The sequence below is a fragment of the Eurosta solidaginis genome, chromosome 1 (assembly GCF_040869045.1).
Source record: "Eurosta solidaginis isolate ZX-2024a chromosome 1, ASM4086904v1, whole genome shotgun sequence".
NCBI lineage: Eukaryota > Metazoa > Arthropoda > Insecta > Diptera > Tephritidae > Eurosta > Eurosta solidaginis.
In genome coordinates, this window is record NC_090319.1 from 14,167,716 (window position 1) to 14,191,170 (window position 23,455).

Genomic DNA, 23,455 nt, shown 5'->3' on the forward strand with positions numbered 1-23,455 from the left:
CGTTATGGAAAATTTCGACGATAATTGTCTGGACTTGAACAAATTTTCAAGCAGGAATCGCCATTTACGAGTTACTGCTACTATTTTCATGTTTAGTCTTAAGCTAAAGAAGAGGATATCCCTAAAGATGAACATGGATTACGACATGCCAAAAAAAGTTTAATATTGGCAATGACAGAAAATTACATATATCGAAAAATACAATTTAGTACTTTTAAGGATGAAATTGCTACTCTGAAACAAAAACGCAATATTCAAAAAGCTAGTCCTATTTTCAAGTGTTCGCCATATTTAGATGAAAATAATGTACTTCGTATAAAAGGTAGAATCGATTTAGCGCTGACTATACCCGAAAACACGAAGCGACCTATTATTTCGCCAAAAAAAAATTATGGAACGACTCTTATAATTCGCCATTTTCATGAAGAGCTGCGTCATATGCACCATGATACCTGCTTAAATGAAATCCGACAAAAATTCTACAAACCTCGTTTACGAGTGGAACTTAAAAGAGTACGTAGGCTTTGTCAGTTTTGCAGAAATACAGCCAGCGGTTCCCGAAATGGCTACACTACCACGGTCCCGACTATCCACATTCGCACGACCATTCTCTTATGTTGGTGTTGAGTACTTTGGACCGATGCAAGTCAAAGTGGCTCGCCATCAAGAAAAACGATGGGGTGTCTTATTCACTGGCCTCACTGTGAGGGCAATTCACATCGAGAACGCAAGAGATATGACAAAAAGCACCTGCATAATGATAATTCAGAATTTCATTGCGAGAAGAGGTATACCGATCGAGATTTATTGCGACAATGGTACAAACTTTTATGGCGCTGAAACTGAATTAAAGAAAGCAGTTTGTGAATTGGATTTTGAACTGTTACTTCATCAACATGGCATTTTAATCCACCAGCAGCACCACATATGGGTGGAAGTTGGGAGCGTTTAATACAATCCGTGAAGAAAGTACTTTACAACATCATGCCAAATCATATTTTTAGAGACGATACTTTGTATTCTGCGCTTTTGGAATGTGAGCGTATTATAAATTCCAGACCACTGACTTACGTAGATTTGGAAAACACAGAAGATGAAGTCTTAACTCCAAATCATTTCTTGCTTGGATCTTCCAGCGGTAGTAAACCATTGGGTAAGTTTTCTGAGACCGATTGAAACTTGTGAAAGAACTGGCGAAAGGTACAATACTTTGCTAATATTTTCTGGAAGCGTTGGATTCAAGAATATTTACCAACTTTAACACGTCGAAGTAAATGGTTTCAAAGGGTTGACCCAATTAAAATTGATGATGTCATTATAGTAGATCCTAATTTGCCTCGAAATAATTGGCCTAAGGGGATCGTTCAATCTGTAATGCAAGCAGTATATGGAAATGTTAGATGTGCTACCGTAAAAGCAAAATATGGAATATTTAAGCGGCCTGTAACCAAATTAGCAAAGTTAGATGTGGCTGGTTAAAATCTGTGAAATTTTAACGGGGGAGAGGATGTTACAGACACTTGCTGTTACAGATACTTGTTGTTCAAACTGTAATTTTTATATTTCATAGCAATCCATGTCAATAATATTGAGAAAGCAGTTTTGCCTTTGATTTTTAATTCATTGGGAAAATTTTCTTGTTTAAACTATAATTTTTTGAAGCGCTAAAATAATTTAAATAAAAATTGCTATCAAACATATAGTATTGATTTTTTCCCAACAGGAACCATTGGTGTACGCGTGTTTCACCTCATCTACCATTTGGATGCGGCAAGAATGATATATTTCAATACCGACGGACTTCATACCGCCGGGCGCTTTAACCGCTCTCAAAATTTTGAGAAATTATTGCATGGCCTGTTTGAGTATACGGCAGAAATCCATACGGCTGAGACGAAAACGGTGCATTTTTGTGGCAAAAAATACAAGCGGAGAAAACTTCAACAAAGGGCATTTTATAATCAAATATGGCCATCGAAAATCAGATTGTGAAGTTACTGGAGTCATAATAATCAATATATTAATAGGCTAACGTGACACACACGCATCACAAGATTCGGTAGTAGATAATAAAGGCAGACGAATACTTAGTTTGGCTGAAGACTTGGGTGGGGTTATTTTAAACGGAAGGGTTGATGGTGATCTGAGTGGTGAATTTACTTTTTGCGGTGGAGTTGGTCGCACAGGGATTGATTATGCTATCTGCTCTTTTGATTTGCTTGGTTTAATATTTTATGTAAAATCTAAATGCTTCTCCGACCATATGCCTAATGTTATTAATTTCATTGATGCCAAGCTCTGTAACAGGAAGAAATTAGAGTGGCGATGTAAGGAAATTGAACAGCTTAATAGCGTTAGGAATTCAAGTGACTGGTGGCGGCTTGCAAACTCACTTAAAAAGGTCCGTTGTAAAGTAAGTTGTAACCTTAAGATCCGTGACTTCTATCTTCATTTCAAAGATCTCCTATACAGAAATGATATTGATTCGTGCGTGCACTTGATGCTCCGTTTGATTGCAGGAAACTCCAATTGGTTATTGATGGTACCAAAGACAAAAAAGCCCCTGGGCAGGATGGCGTATGTTATGAATTTTATAAGTTTGGGTCCAAATGTTTCCTCAATGAACTGCGGGCGCTTCTAAATTTTACGTATTTGAGAAAGCAGATTCCTTCCTCTTTCAGTTCCTCCATCTTGATTGTCCTCTTTAAGAAAGGTGACCCTAACGCTATTACAAATTACATAGGTCTGTCTCTGCTACACACTATTTATAAAATCTTTTCAGGGCGTTTACTTGGTCGCATAAATGCTTGGATCGATTGTAACAATATTTTAAGTGAGTCTCAGTCCGGTTTTCGCAGAGGCTATTCGCCGATAGACAATATCTTTGTCTTATCAAGCATTGCCCAACTAACTCAATAAAAGAACTTTTGTCTTTTTCGTAAATTTCTCATGTGCTTTTGATACGATTCCCCGCAACATGCTCTTTTATAAACTAGCCTCCTATGGTCTTTCAACTCATAATAATACAAGGCTGCCTCTTAAGCCCGGTTCTATTCTCTTCGTACTTCAATGACTTAAATGACTATTTGTGCGGGGGAGTCAGGGTTAATAACATTAATGTGAAGGTGCTTATGTACGCAGATGATCTGGTCTTACTTGCGGAATCACCTGATATGATAAACTCCCTTTACAACTATTGCAGTCAATGGACACTATTCATGGTATTTAGGAGAGGTGGTAGAGCCCCCGGCTCATGGAAATGGATCTGCCGTAGCGAGGTTATTGAAGTAGTTAACGAATACAAATACTTAGGTGCGCTTCTCACTTGTCAACTATCTTTTAACAAACATTTGGTCTTAAAGCTAGTGGATGCTAAAAACGCTATTAACGCAACATGGCTGAGTTATAATAATAACCCTCGCATCTGTTTGTCGCAGAAAATAAAATTCTTCGAGGCTGCTTCCAGGTCAATTATTTTTTATGGCGCGCAGGTGTGGGGGGTTAACGAATTCGACCCAGTTGAGAAACTTCTTAGATTTTTCGTAAAGAAACTGATCTTCTTTCCCTCTAATACGTCAAACTACATGTTGCATCTGGAAACACGCTTGTAGCGCTTATATTTACATACGCTTCGCCTGCACATGCTCTATATCGCTCGTTGCTTTAGCCTATCACATGACAGACTTCCGCGTAATCTAGTAGAGGAGACTGCTAACCTGGGGATTTCTTGGATAAACACTTGGAAAGAACTTGCTAACACCGTTTAATCTACCTTTCATTACGCAATTTCCATCAGCTAATATACAGACCTTCACTGATTCGTTCTTAGAACGCTTAGCTGAGTATAATACAAATAGGTCCCTCGTAATGGATCAGAAGGCTGCTACCCACGACCTTTATCCGGCCCTAGTGCCGTTGGAGAGTTTGTATTTCACTGAATATTACAGTGCATATGCAGCCAGTCGGGCCTAAACGAAGAATCTATAAAAACATATCGTCTCCACTTTGCACAGTATGTAACTTGCAGGAGCCAGAAGACGTTTTTCACCTTATTGGCACATGTCCGATATATAACAACAATCTTTCCCTTTACTTTGGTGAAAGAACTTTAGATATGGCCAAGGTGGTTGCCAGTTTAAATGGATTTAGCTTCGAGACTATGGCCAAGTTTCTCGCTGATAGCTTTAAAACCAGAGACTTATTATTAAATGAATTTTTGTAGCTCGATAGTATTTTATTTAACACGTGGTGCCAAACACAACATACTCTGTTATTGTCGCTAGTATCTACCTTAATTTATTTATTTAAGTGTTTCGATGTACGCAAAAGTATAAGTCATACTCTGTATCTGATTTTTTTGGAAAAAATAAATATATACTACTATTACTAATACTATTAATACGCTAACAAATTGTCCATACAATCAATTGCCATACTGTTTTGCGTGCTTAGCATATGTAAAATCATATAAAATTTATATAAATCGATTCGTAAAAATTAGGGTGTTCGATTATTCGACTTTTTTCAAAAACCTGTTTTCCGATTATTCGAAAAATGTTAATTAGAAAAAAACCGATTTTAAGTTCTCAAACCCGGGGAAAACCGGATAAACCGGGTTTTAGTACTTGCCCCAAACTAATAAAACTTGCATTCAGCTAAAAATAAAAGGTTAACATACCAATAGGTAAATCGTTTATTAAAAACAAAACAAATTCAATGTGCATTTAATACAATTATAAACAAAAGAATATAAAGTCTTATTTCACATCACAGTATAATATTCATTTATGGAAACATGATCATATGTGAAAACTTTACTTAGTGCGATTACCGTAATCTTTTAAATTGATCATATGTGTTCAAGCATTACCACATGTTCCTGAAGATGGTTTCAGATTGAAGCCGAAATATCGACAAATCAAAACCCAATGCAAAACTAAACATTGTGTTTTATTTTATCTACGGCCCTTCAAAAAAAAAATAAATGTAACGCGCGATAACTTCCGAAGAGATTTTAGACGAGCTTCTATTCCAATTTGCGTCGTGCTCCTTTTTTTTTTTTAATTTTTCCTACAAATTGGCGGGACGGGACCTACTGTTTTATGCCGACTCACTGAGAGCTTTTCATGGCAGAAATACAGTCGGAGTGCTTGCCAAACACTGCCGAGGCGCGACCCCGCTTTGAAAAATTTTCTTCTAATTGAAAAACCTTATTTCTAAAATGTTTGATGTTGCTTTGCCCGGGGGTGTGAACCCAGGGCATTCGGTGTGGTAGGCGGAGCACGCTACCATCACACCACAGTGGTCGCGGCCCTTAAGCTCATAAAATTAACAAAAGATAAACGTATAAGGTTATAAAAAGTAAGGAAGGCTAAGTTCGGGTGTAACCGAACATTACATACTCAGTTGAGAGCTATGGAGGCAAAATAAGGAAAATCACCAAGTAGGAAAATGAACCTAGGGTAACCCTGGAATGTGGTTGTATGACATGTGTATCAAATGGAAGGTATTAAAGAGTATTTTAAGAGAGAGTAGGCCATAGTTCTATGGATGGACGCCATTTAGGGATATCGCCATAAAGGTGGACCAGGGGTGACTCTAGAATGTTTGTACGATATGGGTATCAAACGAAAGGTGTTACTGAGCATTTTAAGAGAGAGTGGGCATTAGGTCTATAGGTGGACGCCTTTTCGAGATATCGCCATTAGGGTGGGCCAGGGGTGACTCTAGAATGTGTTTGTACGATATGGGTATCAAATTAAAGGTATTAATGAGGGTTTTAAAAGGGAGTGGTGGTTGTTGTATAGGTGGTCGCATTTTCGAGATATCGCCATAAAGGTGGACCAGGGGTGACACTAGAATTTGTTTGTACAATATGGGTATCAAATGAAAGGTGGTAATGAGTATTTTAAAAGGGAGTAATCCTTAGTTCTATAGGTGGACGCCTTTTCGAGATATCGCCATAAAGGTGGACCAAGGGTGACTCTAGAATATTTGTACGATATGGGTATCAAACGAAAGGTGTTACTGAGCATTTTAAGAGGGAGTGGACATTAGGTCTATAGGTGGACGCCTTTTCGAGATATCGCCATTAGGGTGGGCCAGGGGTGACTCTAGAATGTTTGTACGATATGGGTATCAAACGAAAGGTGTTACTGAGCATTTTAAGAGGGAGTGGGCATTAGGTCTATAGATGGACGCCTTTTCCAGATATCGCCATTAGGGTGGGCCAGGGGTGACTCTAGAATGTTTGTACGATATGGGTATCAAACGAAAGGTGTTACTGAGCATTTTAAGAGGGAGTGGACATTAGGTCTATAGGTGGATAGTAGGAAGGACAGACTCAGGACTGTGTTTAAAAACTGGGCGTGGCTTCCACCGATTTCGCCCATTTTCACAGAGAACAGTTACGTCATAGAATCTATGCCCCTACCAAATTTGAGAAGGATTGGTAAATTTTTGTTCGACTTATGGCATTAAAAGTATTCTAGACAAAATAAATGAAAATGGGCGGAGCCACGCCCATTTTGAAATTTTCTTTTATTTTTGTATTTTGTTGCATCATATCATTACTGGAGTTGAATTTTGACTTAATTTACTTATATACAGTAAAGATATTAAATTTTTTGTTAAAATTTGAATTAAAAAAAAATTTTTTTTAAAAAGTGGGCGTGTTCTTCATTCAATTTTGCTAATTTTTATTTAGCACATATATAGTAATAGTAGTAACGTTCCTGCCAAATTTCATCATGATATCTTCAACGACTGCCAAATTACAGCTTGCAAAACTTTTAAATTACCTTCTTGTAAAAGTGGGCGGTGCCACGCCCATTGTCCAAAATCTTACAAATTTTCTATTCTGCGTCATAACGTCAACCCATCTACCAAGTTTTATCGCTTTAACCGCCTTTGGCAATGAATTATCGCATTTTTTCGGTTTTTCGAAATTTTCGATATCGAAAAAGTGGGCGTGGTTATAGTCCGATATCGTTCATTTTAAATAGCGATCTGAGATGAGTGCCCAGGAATCTACATACCAAATTTCATCAAGATACCTCAAAATTTACTCAAGTTATCGTGTTAACGGACAGACGGACGGACGGACATGGCTCAATCAAATTTTTTTTCGATACTGATGATTTTGATATATGGAAGTCTATATCTATCTCGATTCCTTTATACCTGTACAACCAACCGTTATCCAATCAAAGTTAATATACTCTGTGAGCTCTGCTCAACTGAGTATAAAAATTACCAAAAAAGTAGTCTTTTAAAAATAAAATACAGTTTAAAAATGTCTGACTCACTCCATCCTTTTTTTTTATAGTCTTTAGGAAACTTCAGACAGAAAATGCTCCTTCACTCAATGTGCTAGTAGGACTTATTGTCAGTAATGCGTTATACAATTTTTCAAGATTTTCTGCCCGTTTCTGATATTTAGCAAAATGTACTAAATTGTCCAAAATACCTTTGCCGCACTTTTTCGCTAAATGATTTGGGTTTTGAATATCGCGAATGGTCTTATCGAACTCACTCCTTAAATAATTTTCTGAATCCGAAACACTTTGCTCTGTACTGGAATGAGATGTATCAACTTGATCCTTCCCAAACAATTTATATTTTTTGTGGGAAGCGTAATCTAAAAAAGAGTCATGAAAGGGAAATTGGCCAGTGTTTAAGTACAAAATCAATGTTTGGAGAACTTCAACTCGGCGTTCCATTAATCGCTTTTATAAGCATTTTACCAAATCTACAAACAACGTGACTTGCGATTTTTAAATGTTGGTATACAAAAATTTAAATATCCCTTCTGCTTCTACTAATGTTACGGATCCTTTTGACAATTCTAAAATGGCAACTTCCAAAGGCTTTAGAAGATTATTGATATCTGTTAGCATTTCAATATTATGTTCACTGAAGGGTTTAACATTTAAATACAAAAGAGTCCTGATGTCACGTTGTTTAAATTTTTCCCAAATTATTAAATAAATTATAAAATTAAAAATTGCTTGAAATAAATGTTTTCATACATTTAAAGCGATACGGGCAATCCCCGGTTAACTCATTTATAAAGCTTCAAAAACTGTGTGATCATTTTTGACATTGAGTTCCATCTATGTTTAACATAATGGACTAGCTTTCCTAATACGATCAACAAGATCTATCGTGTTTCCCTTCAAACTCTCATTCTGATTTCTCGTCTGAGGAACATGTTATCGTATTTCGATAAACTTTCAAAGATCTTTATAGTCCTTCTGAAAAACCGGTTAACCGAAGAAAAAAACCAGGTTATTCGATATTCGAAATTTTAGGATAAAAATAAAAGCAGCCAAAAAATTAAGAAACAGCCGACTTTAAACCGGGTCGATCACCCTAGTATGAAACAGCCTATTTGTGTTAACAAGTATTGCTCTATTTGTTTATAATTAATAGAAAATATAAATTAAAATTGTAAGCTAGCTCTGGTAAAAATATAATAAGTCGATTGTAGGGATGCCAAGGAATCTCACGAGAAACATAAAACTGAGTTATGATCTTTAACGCGCTTTAATGAAAAATTCTGTACATTCCTTTAGTGGCGACGTCAAACTGACTACTAAAAAAACTTTTCGTTATTTTTGTATGTATGTAAAATACATAAAAGATGTAAAAGCTTAAATACAAACAATCCATGCAACAAATCATGCTTAAGGAATAATTTTAATAAATTATAAACAAATATCAGGTAAATTGGGGCATATTTGCTTCTGACGTGACGATCATAAAATAAATCGTCCCGGGTACTTCTGTATAAGGGTTATGCTTATTATTGGGTGCTTTCAGGATCACCCCAACCATTTCTCAACATAGCAAATACTTCTGGTATATACATAATAGCACATTAATTCGCTGAACAAAACCAACCCCACTTATAGTTGGCACCTGGGAGTAGTTTTTTGTTTTAAGATCGCCAATAATAAACTGCTGTCTAAAAAAAGTTGGTTTCAAATGGACCCCACGTTACGCTATGTAGTACGTTGGCGCATGTATAGGAAAAAATCTAAATAAGAAGTTATTATGCATGCATTTTTTTTTAACCAATGCAATTTTTCAGAGCAGATTTAAGTACGAAGAGAAAAATAGCTATGTCAATTTTTTTTTTTCAAATTTCGCAAATTAAACTCTTTTTTTTTACTTTCGATATTTTAAGAAAAAACTTACATGAGTTTTGTAACTGAAATTATGCAAACCAATCTCAAAAATGTTTTCGGAAAAATTCGAGAAAGTTTTACGAAAAAGTCGAGTTTGTTATTCGGAGTTCTCTGAATTTCATTCAGTACGTAGTTTTGTGGACCAGTAAATTTAAGTTAAAGGATCTCTCAAGACACGCATTGATTTTTGAAAATTTTTTTCCAGAGGGTTTTACTCCATACAAAGTGTGAACTTTTTTATGTATGAAAATCCAAACCACCCTTCAAAAAAAAAAAACAAAAATTTCAAAAATCAATGCGAATGTTGAGGGACCCATAACTTGTACTTTGTTAGACTGAACACTGCACACTCAAAAAAATTCAGAGCCCCAAATGAAAAGTTCGAATAAATTTGTTTTTTGCCGGGTCTAGGTCAAATTTTAATAAAAACACGTGAGTATTTTTCTTGTTCACCGATATATTTCGGTTATTCAACGGTAACCGTCTTCAGGGCGACTGTTGACAAAAATTAGACACACACCAACTAACATCAGACTAAACTACAAAACGGACACAGTAAATTGCGTTCACTTGTAAAAACATTTACTAACAGACAGTACAGAACGGGTGTATAACATAATACAGAAAATCAAAATCCCGAAATTCAAAATGTCGACATTCAAAATGCAGACAAATCAAAATACAGACAAATCGAAATGCAGACAAATCAAAATAAAGATAATTTAAAATACAGACAAGTCAAAATATAGCAAATCAAAATACGGACAAACCAAAATTCAGACAAATATAAATACGGGCAAATCCAAATGCAGACAAATCAAAATACAGACAAATACAGACAAACCAAAAAATGGTATCTTGTTGGTCCCAAAATCTGATTCTTCTATTAAGAATACCTTTCTGGATAGGCGCGCTTCAAAAAAATAACCCCAACACCGGCTACGCGATCCCCAGTATTTCTGCCCAGAACACCTTTCCGCGTAGGCGGTCTTCGGCCGCGCTTCAAAAAAATAACCTTTAACCGATCCAACACCGGCTACGCGATCCCCAGTATTTCTGCCCAGAACACCTTTTCGCGAAGGCCTTCGGCCGCTCGTCAAAAAAATAATCCTTAGCCGATCTAACACCGGCTACGCGATCCCCTCGCTGAGCATATTTAAACATACATAGGTTTATCTTCATTTATGAAGATACAAAATATTAATTGAAATAAAAATCCATAGTCCCTTAATAGGTAATTCTTTACGACAGCATGACACTGCTAATACGCGCCCAAAAATATCGAGAGAGGTATCAAACGACGCGTCTTGACATCAGATATTAACGAAAAACCGAAAAAAGTCTGCGTTGGAGGCCTTCGGCCGCGCTTATAAAAAATTACCCTGGGCTACGCCATGCCAAGTCCGGGTGTGTGGTATAACCGTGGCTACCGCCACGGTGATGTCCTGCGTTCACAATTTTTTTTATGGGTACAAATTACAACAACCACATGAAAATCGCCAACTTCAACTGCAAATATCTCCGGACAGAGATACAATTTTTCTTTTCCGCCTTCGGTTTACTGTTCTCGAGATTAATACGCGTCTTTTGACACCTCTCGCGGTATTTTTTTACGCGTATTAGCAGTGTCATGCTGTCGTAAAGAATTACCCTTTAATGTACGTACTTATTCAAGAAATCACATTTATTTTTGATCGAAGAGTAGGAATTTCCGTATTATTATTAGTTTGTATTTTGATTTTTCTATTTTTCGATTTGTCTAAATTTTGGTTTGTCTGTATTTTGATTTGTCTGTATTTTGACTTGTCGGAAATTTTGAATTTTGTCTGTATTTTGGTGTGTCTGGGTCTTGATTTTCGACATTGCGAATGTCTCCCCTCGCTGAGCTTATTTAAATATACATACGTTTATCTTCATTTATGAAGATACAAAATATTTCTTGAAATAAAAATCCATAGTTCTTTAAAATATGTACTTATTCAAGAAATCACATTTATTTTTGATCGAAGAGTCTAGTAATTTCCGTATTATGATTAGTCTGTATTTTGATTTTTCTGAATTTACATTCGTCTGTATTTTGATTTGTCTAAATTAAGATTTGTCTGTATTTTGGTTTGTCAAATAATTAATTTGTCTGCATTTTGATGTGTCTATTTTTCGATTTGTCTTAATTTTGGTTTGTCTGTATTTTGATTTGTCTGTATTTTGACTTGTCAGAAATTTTGAATTTTGTCTGTATTTTGGTGTGTCTGGATCTTGATTTTCGACATTCTGAATGTCTCCGACCAGATTAAAAACGGAAAAGCACACATACCCCACTAATTAAGTTATATTTGTTCGCAAACTAATTAAGTGATCTATTGTATACTGCCATAAAACCAGATTAAATACGGAAAAGCACACATACCCCACTAATTAAGTTATATTTGTTCGCAACCTAATTATGTGATCTATTGTATACTGCCATAAAACCAGATTAAATACGGAAAATCACACATACCCCACTAATTAAGTTATATTTGTTCGCAAACTAATTAAGCGATCTATTGTATACTGCTATAAAACCAGATTAAATACGGAAAAGCACACACACCCCACTAATTAAGTTATATTTGTTCGCAAACTAATTATGTGATCTATTGTATACTGCCATAAAACCAGATTAAATACGGAAAAGCACACATGCCCCACTAATTGAGTTATATTTGTGCGCTAAAATTTGTATGTGACCTATTGTATACTGCCATAAGCCATAAAACCAGATTAAATACGGAAAAGCACACATGCCCCACTAATTAAGTTATATTTGTTCGCAAACTAGTTATGTGATCTATTGCATACTGCCATAAAACCAGATTAAATACGGAAAAGCCACATATCCCACTAATTAAGTTATATTTATTCGCAAACTAATTAAGCGATCTATTGTATACTGCTATAAAACCAGATTAAATACGGAAAAGCACACACACCCCACTAATTAAGTTATATTTGTTCGCAAACTAATTATGTGATCTATTGTATACTGCCATAAAACCAGATTAAATACGGAAAAGCACACATACCCCACTAATTAAGTTATATTTGTTCGCAACCTAATTATGTGATCTATTGTATACTGCCATAAAACCAGATTAAATACGGAAAATCACACATACCCCACTAATTAAGTTATATTTGTTCGCAAACTAATTAAGCGATCTATTGTATACTGCTATAAAACCAGATTAAATACGGAAAAGCACACACACCCCACTAATTAAGTTATATTTGTTCGCAAACTAATTATGTGATCTATTGCATACTGCCATAAAACCAGATTAAATACGGAAAAGCCACATATCCCACTAATTAAGTTATATTTGTTCGCAAACTAATTAAGCGATCTATTGTATACTGCTATAAAACCAGATTAAATACGGAAAAGCACACACACCCCACTAATTAAGTTATATTTGTTCGCAAACTAATTAAGTGATCTATTGTATACTGCCATAAAACCAGACTAAATACGGAAAAGCACACATACCCCACTAATTAAGTTATATTTGTTCGCAACCTAATTATGTGATCTATTGTATACTGCCATAAAACCAGATTAAATACGGAAAATCACACATACCCCACTAATTAAGTTATATTTGTTCGCAAACTAATTAAGCGATCTATTGTATACTGCTATAAAACCAGATTAAATACGGAAAAGCACACACACCCCACTAATTAAGTTATATTTGTTCGCAAACTAATTATGTGATCTATTGCATACTGCCATAAAACCAGATTAAATACGGAAAAGCCACATATCCCACTAATTAAGTTATATTTGTTCGCAAACTAATTAAGCGATCTATTGTATACTGCTATAAAACCAGATTAAATACGGAAAAGCACACACACCCCACTAATTAAGTTATATTTGTTCGCAAACTAATTATGTGATCTATTGTATACTGCCATAAAACCAGATTAAATACGGAAAAGCACACATGCCCCACTAATTAAGTTATATTTGTTCGCAAACTAATTAAGCGATCTATTGTATACTGCTATAAAACCAGATTAAATACGGAAAAGCACACACACCCCACTAATTAAGTTATATTTGTTCGCAAACTAATTATGTGATCTATTGTATACTGCCATAAAACCAGATTAAATACGGAAAAGCACACATGCCCCACTAATTGAGTTATATTTGTTCGCTAAAATTTGTATGTGACCTATTGTATACTGCCATAAGCCATAAAACCAGATTAAATACGGAAAAGCACACATGCCCCACTAATTAAGTTATATTTGTTCGCAAACTAATTATGTGATCTATTGCATACTGCCATAAAACCAGATTAAATACGGAAAAGCCACATATCCCACTAATTAAGTTATATTTGTTCGCAAACTAATTAAGCGATCTATTGTATACTGCTATAAAACCAGATTAAATACGGAAAAGCACACACACCCCACTAATTAAGTTATATTTGTTCGCAAACTAATTATGTGATCTATTGTATACTGCCATAAAACCAGATTAAATACGGAAAAGCACACATGCCCCACTAATTAAGTTATATTTGTTCGCAAACTAATTAAGCGATCTATTGTATACTGCTATAAAACCAGATTAAATACGGAAAAGCACACACACCCCCACTAATTAAGTTATATTTGTTCGCAAACTAATTATGTGATCTATTGTATACTGCCATAAAACCAGATTAAATACGGAAAAGCACACATGCCCCACTAATTAAGTTATATTTGTTCGCAAACTAATTAAGCGATCTATTGTATACTGCTATAAAACCAGATTAAATACGGAAAAGCACACACACCCCACTAATTAAGTTATATTTGTTCGCAAACTAATTATGTGATCTATTGTATACTGCCATAAAACTAGATTAAATACGGAAAAGCACACATGCCCCACTAATTAAGTTATATTTGTTCGCAAACTAATTAAGCGATCTATTGTATACTGCTATAAAACCAGATTAAATACGGAAAAGCACACACACCCCACTAATTAAGTTATATTTGTTCGCAAACTAATTATGTGATCTATTGCATACTGCCATAAAACCAGATTAAATACGGAAAAGCCACATATCCCACTAATTAAGTTATATTTGTTCGCAAACTAATTAAGCGATCTATTGTATACTGCTATAAAACCAGATTAAATACGGAAAAGCACACACACCCCACTAATTAAGTTATATTTGTTCGCAAACTAATTATGTGATCTATTGTATACTGCCATAAAACCAGATTAAATACGGAAAAGCACACATGCCCCACTAATTAAGTTATATTTGTTCGCAAACTAATTATGTGATCTATTGCATACTGCCATAAAACCAGATTAAATACGGAAAAGCCACATATCCCACTAATTAAGTTATATTTGTTCGCAAACTAATTAAGCGATCTATTGTATACTGCTATAAAACCAGATTAAATACGGAAAAGCACACACACCCCACTAATTAAGTTATATTTGTTCGCAAACTAATTATGTGATCTATTGTATACTGCCATAAAACCAGATTAAATACGGAAAAGCACACATGCCCCACTAATTGAGTTATATTTGTTCGCTAAAATTTGTATGTGACCTATTGTATACTGCCATAAGCCATAAAACCAGATTAAATACGGAAAAGCACACATACCCCACTAATTAAGTTATATTTGTTCGCAACCTAATTATGTGATCTATTGTATACTGCCATAAAACCAGATTAAATACGGAAAATCACACATACCCCACTAATTAAGTTATATTTGTTCGCAAACTAATTAAGCGATCTATTGTATACTGCTATAAAACCAGATTAAATACGGAAAAGCACACACACCCCACTAATTAAGTTATATTTGTTCGCAAACTAATTATGTGATCTATTGTATACTGCCATAAAACCAGATTAAATACGGAAAAGCACACATGCCCCACTAATTGAGTTATATTTGTTCGCTAAAATTTGTATGTGACCTATTGTATACTGCCATAAGCCGTAAAACCAGATTAAATACGGAAAAGCACACATGCCCCACTAATTAAGTTATATTTGTTCGCAAACTAATTATGTGATCTATTGCATACTGCCATAAAACCAGATTAAATACGGAAAAGCCACATATCCCACTAATTAAGTTATACTTGTTCGCAAACTAATTATGTGGTCTATTGTATACTGCCATAAAACCAGATTAAATACGGAAAATCACACATACCCCACTAATTAAGTTATATTTGTTCGCAAACTAATTAAGCGATCTATTGTATACTGCTATAAAACCAGATTAAATACGGAAAAGCACACACACCCCACTAATTAAGTTATATTTGTTCGCAAACTAATTATGTGATCTATTGTATACTGCCATAAAACCAGATTAAATACGGAAAAGCACACATGCCCCACTAATTGAGTTATATTTGTTCGCAAACTAATTATGTGATCTATTGCATACTGCCATAAAACCAGATTAAATACGGAAAAGCAACATATCCCACTAATTAAGTTATACTTGTTCGCAAACTAATTATGTGGTCTATTGTATACTGCCATAAAACCAGATTAAATACGGAAAAGCACACATGCCCCACTAATTAAGTTATATTTGTTCGCAAACTAATTATGTGATCTATTGCATACTGCCATAAAACCAGATTAAATACGGAAATGCACGCGTACCTCACTAATTAAGTTGTATTTGTTCCCAAACTAATTATGTGATCTATTGTATACTCCCATAAGCCATAAAACCAGATTAAATACGGAAAAGCACACATACCCCACTAATAAAGTTATATTTGTTCGCAAACTAATTATGGGATCTATTGTATACTGCCATAAAACCAGATTAAATACGGAAAAGCACACATACCCCACTAATTAAGTTATATTTGTTCGCAAACTAATTATGTGATCTATTGTATACTGCCATAAAACCAGATTAAATACGGAAAATCACACATACCCCACTAATTAAGTTATATTTGTTCGCAAACTAATTAAGCGATCTATTGTATACTGCTATAAAACCAGATTAAATACGGAAAAGCACACATACCCCACTAATTAAGTTATATTTGTTCGCAAACTAATTATGTGATCTATTGCATACTGCCATAAAACCAGATTAAATACGGAAATGCACGCGTACCTCACTAATTAAGTTGTATTTGTTCCCAAACTAATTATGTGATCTATTGTATACTGCCATAAGCCATAAAACCAGATTAAATACGGAAAAGCACACATGCCCCACTAATTAAGTTATATTTGTTCGCAAACTAATTACGTGATCTATTGTATACTGCCATAAGCCATAAAACCAGATTAAATACGGAAAAGCACACATGCCCCACTAATTAAGTTATATTTGTTCGCAAACTAATTACGTGATCTATTGTATACTGCCAAAAAACGAGATTAAATACGGAAAAAAGGGTTATAATTATTATTGGGCGCTTTCAGGTTCACTCCAACCATTTCTCAACATAGCAAATATTGCTGGTATATAAATAATAGCACATTAATTCGCTGAACAAAACCAACCCCACTTATGGTTGGCACCTGGGAGTAGTTTTTTGTTTTAAGATCGCCAATAATAAACTGTGGTTTCAAAAAAAGTTGGTTTCAAATGGGCCCACGTTACGCTACGTATGTACGTTGACGCATGTATAGAAAAAAATCTAAATAAGAAGTTATTATGCATGCATTTTTTTTTTAACCAATGCAATTTTTCAGAGCAGATTTAAGTACAAAGAGAAAAATAGCTATGTCAATTTTTTTTTTTTCAAATTTCGCAAATTAAACTCTTTTTTTTACTTTCGATATTTTAAGAAAAAACTTACATGAGTTTTGTAACTGAAATCATGCAAACCAATCTCAAAAACAAGTAAGGAAGGTTAAGTTCGGGTGTAACCGAACATTACATACTCAGTTGAGAGCTATGGTGACAACATAAGGGAAAATAACCAAGTAGGAAAATGAACCGAGGGAAACCCTGGAATGTGTTTGTATGACATGCGTATCAAATGAAAGGCATTAAAGAGTATTTTATGAGAGATTGGGCCATAGTTCTATAGGTGGACGCCATTTAGGGATATAGCCATAAAGGTGGATCATGGTTGACTCTAGAATGCGTTTGTACGATATGGGTATCAAATGAAAGGCGTTAATGAGTATTTTAAAAGGGAGTAATCCTTAGTTCCATAGGTGGACGCCGTTTCGAGATATCGCCATAAAGGTGGGCCAGGGGTGACTCTAGAATTCGTTTGTGCAATATGGGTATCAAACGACAGGAGTTAATGAGTATTTTAAAAGGGAGTGGGCCTTCGTTCTATAGGTGGACGCCGTTTCGAGATATCGCCATAAAGGTGGACCAGGGGTGACCCTAGAATTTGATTGTACAATATGGACATCAAACGAAAGGTGTTAATGAGTATTTTAAAAGGGAGTGGGCCTTAGTTCTATAGGTGGACGCCGTTTCGAAATATCGCCACAAAGGTGGACCAGGGGTGACTAAAGAATGTGTTTGTACGATATGGGTATCAAAATAAAGGTATTAATGAGGGTTTTAAAAGGGAGTGCTGGTTGTTGTATAGGTGGTCGCATTTTCGAGATATCGCCATAAAGGTGGACCAGGGGTGACACTAGAATTTGTTTGTACAATATGGGTATCAAAAGAAAGGTGTTAATGAGTTTTTTAAAAGGGAGTAATCCTTAGTTCCATAGGTGGACGCCGTTTCGAGATATCGCCATAAAGGTGGGCCAGGGGTGACTCTAGAATTCGTTTGTGCAATATGGGTATCAAACGACAGGAGTTAATGAGTATTTTAAAAGGGAGTGGGCCTTCGTTCTATAGGTGGACGCCTTTTCGAGGTATCGCAATAAGGGTGGACCAGGGGTCACTCTAGACTTTGTTTGTGCGATATGGGTATCAAATGAAAGGTGTTAATGAGTATTTTTAAAAGGGAGTGGGCCTTCGTTTTATAGGTGTTCGCCTTTTCGAGATATCGCCATAAAGGTGGGCCAGGGGTGATTTTAGAATATGTTTGTACGATATGGGTATCAAATGAAAGGTGTTAATGAGTATTTTAAAAGGGCGTGGGGCTTAGTTCTACAGGTGGACGCCTTTTCGAGATATCGCCATAAAGGTGGACCAGGGGTGACTCTAGAATGAGTTTGTACGATATGGGTATCAAATTAAAGGTATTAATGAGAGTATTAAAAGGGAGTGGTGGCAGTTGTATATGTGTAGGCGTTTTCCAGATATCGACCAAAATGTGAACCAGGGTGACCCAGAACATTATCTGTTGGATACCGCTAATTTATTTATATATGTAATACCTGCCAAGATTTTAAGGGTTTTTTATTTCGCCCTGCAGAACTTTTTCATTTTCTTCTACTTAATATGGTAGGTGTCACAACCATTTTATAAAGTTTTTTCTAAAGTTATATTTCGCGTCAATAAAACAATCCAATTACCTTACCATGTTTCATCCCTTTTTTCGTATTTGGTATAGAATTATGGCATTTTTTTCATTTTTCGTAATTTTCGATATCGAAAAAGTGGGCGTGGTCATAGTCGGATTTCGTTCATTTTTCATACCAAGATAAAGTGAGTTCAAGTAAGCACGTGAACTAAGTTCATTAAAGATATGTCGATTTTTGCTCAAGTTATCGTGTTAACGGCCATGCGGAAGGACAGACGGACGACTGTGTATAAAAACTGGGCGTGGCATCAACCGATTCCGCCCATTTTCACAGAAAACAGTTAACGTCATAAAATCTATGCCCCTGCCAAATTTCAAAAGAATTGGTTAATTTTTGTTCGACTTATGGCGTTAAAAGTATCCTAGACAAATTAAATGACAAAGGGCGGAGCCACGCCCATTTTGAAATTTTCTTTTATTTTTGTATTTTGTTGCACCACATCATTACTGGAGTTGAATGTTGACATAATTTACTTATATACTGTAAAGATATTAAATTTTTTGTTAAAATTTTACTTTAAAAAAAATTTTTTTTTAAAGTGGGCGTGGTCGTTCTCCGATTTTGCTAATTTTTATTAAGCGTACATATAGTAATAGGAGTAACGTTCCTGCCAAATTTCATCATGATATCTTCAACGACTGCGAAATTACAGCTTGAAAAACTTTTAAATTACCTTCTTTTAAAAGTGGGCGGTGCCACGCCCATTGTCCAAAATTTCACTAATTTTCTATTCTGCGACATAAGTTCAACTCAACTACCAAGTTTCGTCGCTTTATCTGTCTTTTGTAATGAATTATCGCACTTTTTCTGTTTTTCGAAATTTTCGATATCGAAAAAGTGGGCGTGGTTATAGTCCGATATCGTTCATTTTAAATAGCGATCTGAGATGAGTGCTCAGGAACCTACATACCAAATTTCATCAATATACCTCAAAATTTACTCAAGTTATCGTGTTAACGGACGGACGGACGGACGGACGGACGGACATGGCTCAATCAAATTTTTTTTCGATCCTGATTATTTTGATATATGGAAGTCTATATCTATCTCGATTCCTTTATATATGTACAACCAACCGTTATCCAATCAAACTTAATATACTCTGTGAGCTCTGCTCAACTGAGTATAACAATTTCAGAAAAATTCGGGAAAGTTTTATGAAAAATTCGAGTTTATTTGGAGTTCTCTGAATTTCATTCAGTACGTAGTTTTGTGGCGCAATCAATTCAAGTTAAAGGTTCTCTCAGGAAACGCATTGATTTTTGAAAAAATTTTTTCCAGAGGGTTTTTACTCCACACAAAGTGTGACCTTTTTTATGTATGAAAATCTGAACCACCCTTCAAAAAAAAAAAAAAATGTCAAAAATCAATGCGAATGTTGAGAGACCCATACCTTGTACTTTGTTAGACTGAAAACTGCACACTCAAACAAATTCAAAGCCCCAAATGAAAAGTTTCAATTTTTCGTAAAAATTTCTTGAATTTTCGAAAAGATTTTCCTTAAGATATCGAAAATACAAAAAGAAAAGTTTAATTAAAGAAATTTGAAAAAATTAGCCAGTGCCATTTTTGTGTTCGCTACTACCGCATATTTGCAGGGATGGTGTAAAATTCAATTTGTGTAGAAATCGGAATTGAAAGCTTGTCACAGGTCACATACTACAGAAAGATTAGCATAGATCTAGCCTACTTGACATCAGGACTAGTTCTATTTCCAGTCAACCGTCCACTTTTACACGGCATTGTTACTGACGGTGGCAATTATCGCCCAGTACAAACTTTGCGGAAGTGGTTGCAAACAGTTTTTTAGATACTCTCACTTTGGTAAGTTTTGAATCTGTTTCATTTCGGACAGCTACTTCTTGACAGCCGATACTTCGAAGTGTCTTGTTGGTATTTTCTTTGTGGTTAGTAAGAAACAAGATAAGAAATGTGTTACTCTAGGATTGTATATATTTGGAACTGGTTCGCAATTTTACGTCAGTGTTATTCACTTACAAAAGTTCTGTGTGCAATAACTTTTGAAAGCAGTAAACCTTATAAAGGTCTTATAAATTTATTTATCAAGCTCAACATGAAAGGAATAGTCGACACGAATAAGAAAGCAAGCAAGGCAATCGACACAGCGATGGCTGTGAAAATATATAAGAAGAGATACAACAAAAAGTACGTGAAACTGTACTACTATTGTTAATGGTAAATAAAGCTGATTACACTGGATTACAAATTCCAACTTTTTTTCTGCACCAGAGACGCCATTATGAAATTCCTATGTAAAATCACCCCTGGCTCCAAAAATCAATTTTTAATTCTATGGTAACGTTTTTGAGATATTTACGAATTACCGTTTTTCAAAAAAAAAAAAAAAAAAAAAATTGGTTCCACTTAATCATATATATCTCAAGAACGAATTGAGAAATTCCAAAACGGTTTGAAGCTTTTAAAAGATAATAAAATCTGCTATAAACTGTGCATACAACACTTTTTACTAGACCCTGCAGATTCAAAGAAAACGAACAATCATTACGGATATTTTAAATTTTTTTTTTTTGTAAGAATTCGTAATTCGTAAATATCTCAAAAACGTTACCATAAAATTAAAAATAACCTTGCTTTTCGGAATCAGGGGGTGATTTTACATACGAATTTCATAATGACGTCTCTGGTGCATTTTGGCTGTAAACCAGTGTTATTGGAATGCGGTATTCGAGTATATTCATTTAACAACTCAGTGAAACGAACCGATAACAAATAAGTTATTTGATAAAATATGTCTCACTACATTAATGAGATTATAAAATAAAATTATATTTTAAAGTAAATTTGCTTAGCTTCTCATTCCAATTCCAACATAAATCTAATTTTACGAAATTCTGAATATGTTATGATAGTTACACAGCTGTTTGATAAGGATTTCTATTTTTTCCATTTGACTTCAACCAATTTTGTTTCTATGAGTGTAGGTAAGACTAGTAATCACCACATTACCGCCTTTTACACCAACAACTAGTCATACAAGAATGGCGCCCAACGTTGGGCATAAATGCGACGATGTTAGGTGAGGATACCACGGACTTCATAGAGTAAGAACATAAAACGTTGACAAACGGACATGAGCTAAGTTTAGATAGCGTTGCCGAAGCATAATAGTCGAAACGACGCACGAGGATGCGTCGAGGCTTTGCGCTTAAAAGTTTCAAGAAGATCATTAACATTTCTGGAATATTTTTGGATTTTTTTGGAAATCCGTTTGCATGGTTTTCTCCATTACATTAAAGCTGGTTCTAAAACTAATGACAAATAGAAATAAAAGAATTTAACTGATAAAATTGTTAATAATTTTTGCTGCTATTATCGGATTAAATACTGGAGTAAAAAATTTCAGCAAAAATTATAAGTAAACAGTTTCAGCTATTTAATTTTTTATTTTTGTTAGTTAAAAGAAAGAACTTCAATGAATTGCTGAAAATTACTTTGTAAACCAACTTAAAAAAACACTAAAATTCGTAAATTATTTAAAAATCTGCATAAGGCTTCCAAATTTTTATTTAGATTTGAAAAACTTTCGAGTATTCAGTTTTTTAGTGTAATTCTTTTTAGTGCAAGTGAGTATTCTCAAAATTCGCTATGAGTTTTGAAAAATTTTTTTTCCGAAGAGTGTTTGAGATTTTGCTCCATGTGAAAAAAAAACAAATTATAGACACTTTGTAACGAATAAAATCTGATTTTGAAATTTTTATGGAAATTCTTTAGCTTTTCTTGACTGAATTTTAATATTTGTTTTTTGCTCAATTGGTTTGAAATTCAAACTTTGAATATACAACGGTTTAAACTTTTTTTTCTAAAATTGACAAAAACGAAAAACACAATAAAAACAAGTAAAGGTGTCTAAGTTCGGATGTAAGCGAACATTATATACTCACCGTGAGCTTCAATTGCACATTTCATTTCAGATAAATTACTTTTCTACATAACACGTGGCACCGCCCATTTAAAAAAAATTTCTCCCCATTTCATCTTACAATACAAATTTATAAGTGAGATATCATTGATTCAAAACTATTTTTGCCAAGTTATAGCTTATTATTCTAGACTACGACCCTTTTAAAAATCTTTTATATAAAAGTGGGCGTGGTCTTTAACCGATTTCGTCCATTTTTTTTAGAAATATTTCCTACTACAGGGAAAATCTGTGTACCTAATTTTATTACGATCCGACAATTTTTTCTCGAGGTATGGCTCCCGAAACAGAAAATTGCTTAGTCATAAAAGGGGCGGTGTCACGCCCATTTTTTAAAATTTGAAGTTTTTCCTATTTATTGTTATAAATCCACTAGGGAAATGAAATACCATTGATATAAAGCTCTTTTTTGCAAAGATATAGTTTATTTTATTCGTCCAGGACCCTTTTAAAAATCTTTTATATAAAAGTGGGCGTGGTCCTTAACCGATTTCGTTAATTTTTCTTCAAAGCATTCCTTATAGTAAAGGCAACCTCTCTATCGAATTTTATTACGATACGTTTAACGATTTTTAATTTATGATTAATAATATTTGTAAAATTGATTTTATCAAAAGTGGGCGGTGCCAACCCATTTTAGAATTTTTTTTTTCAAATTTTTATCAAGAGTATCAATCAAATTTGGTGAAGATATCTCAATATTTACTCAAGTTATCGTGTTAACGGACAGACGGACGGACGGACATGGCTCAATCAAATTTTTTTCGACACTGATGATTTTG

At 34.7% G+C, this 23,455-nt stretch overlaps 1 protein-coding gene across 3 annotated transcripts in view; it reads right to left on the reverse strand.

Annotated features, from left to right (window-relative positions):
- The window catches only part of Nf1 (neurofibromin 1), a 226,119-nt gene that overhangs the window by 138,897 nt on the left and 63,767 nt on the right, over positions 1-23,455 (reverse strand). The gene's annotated exons all lie outside the window — the stretch shown is intronic.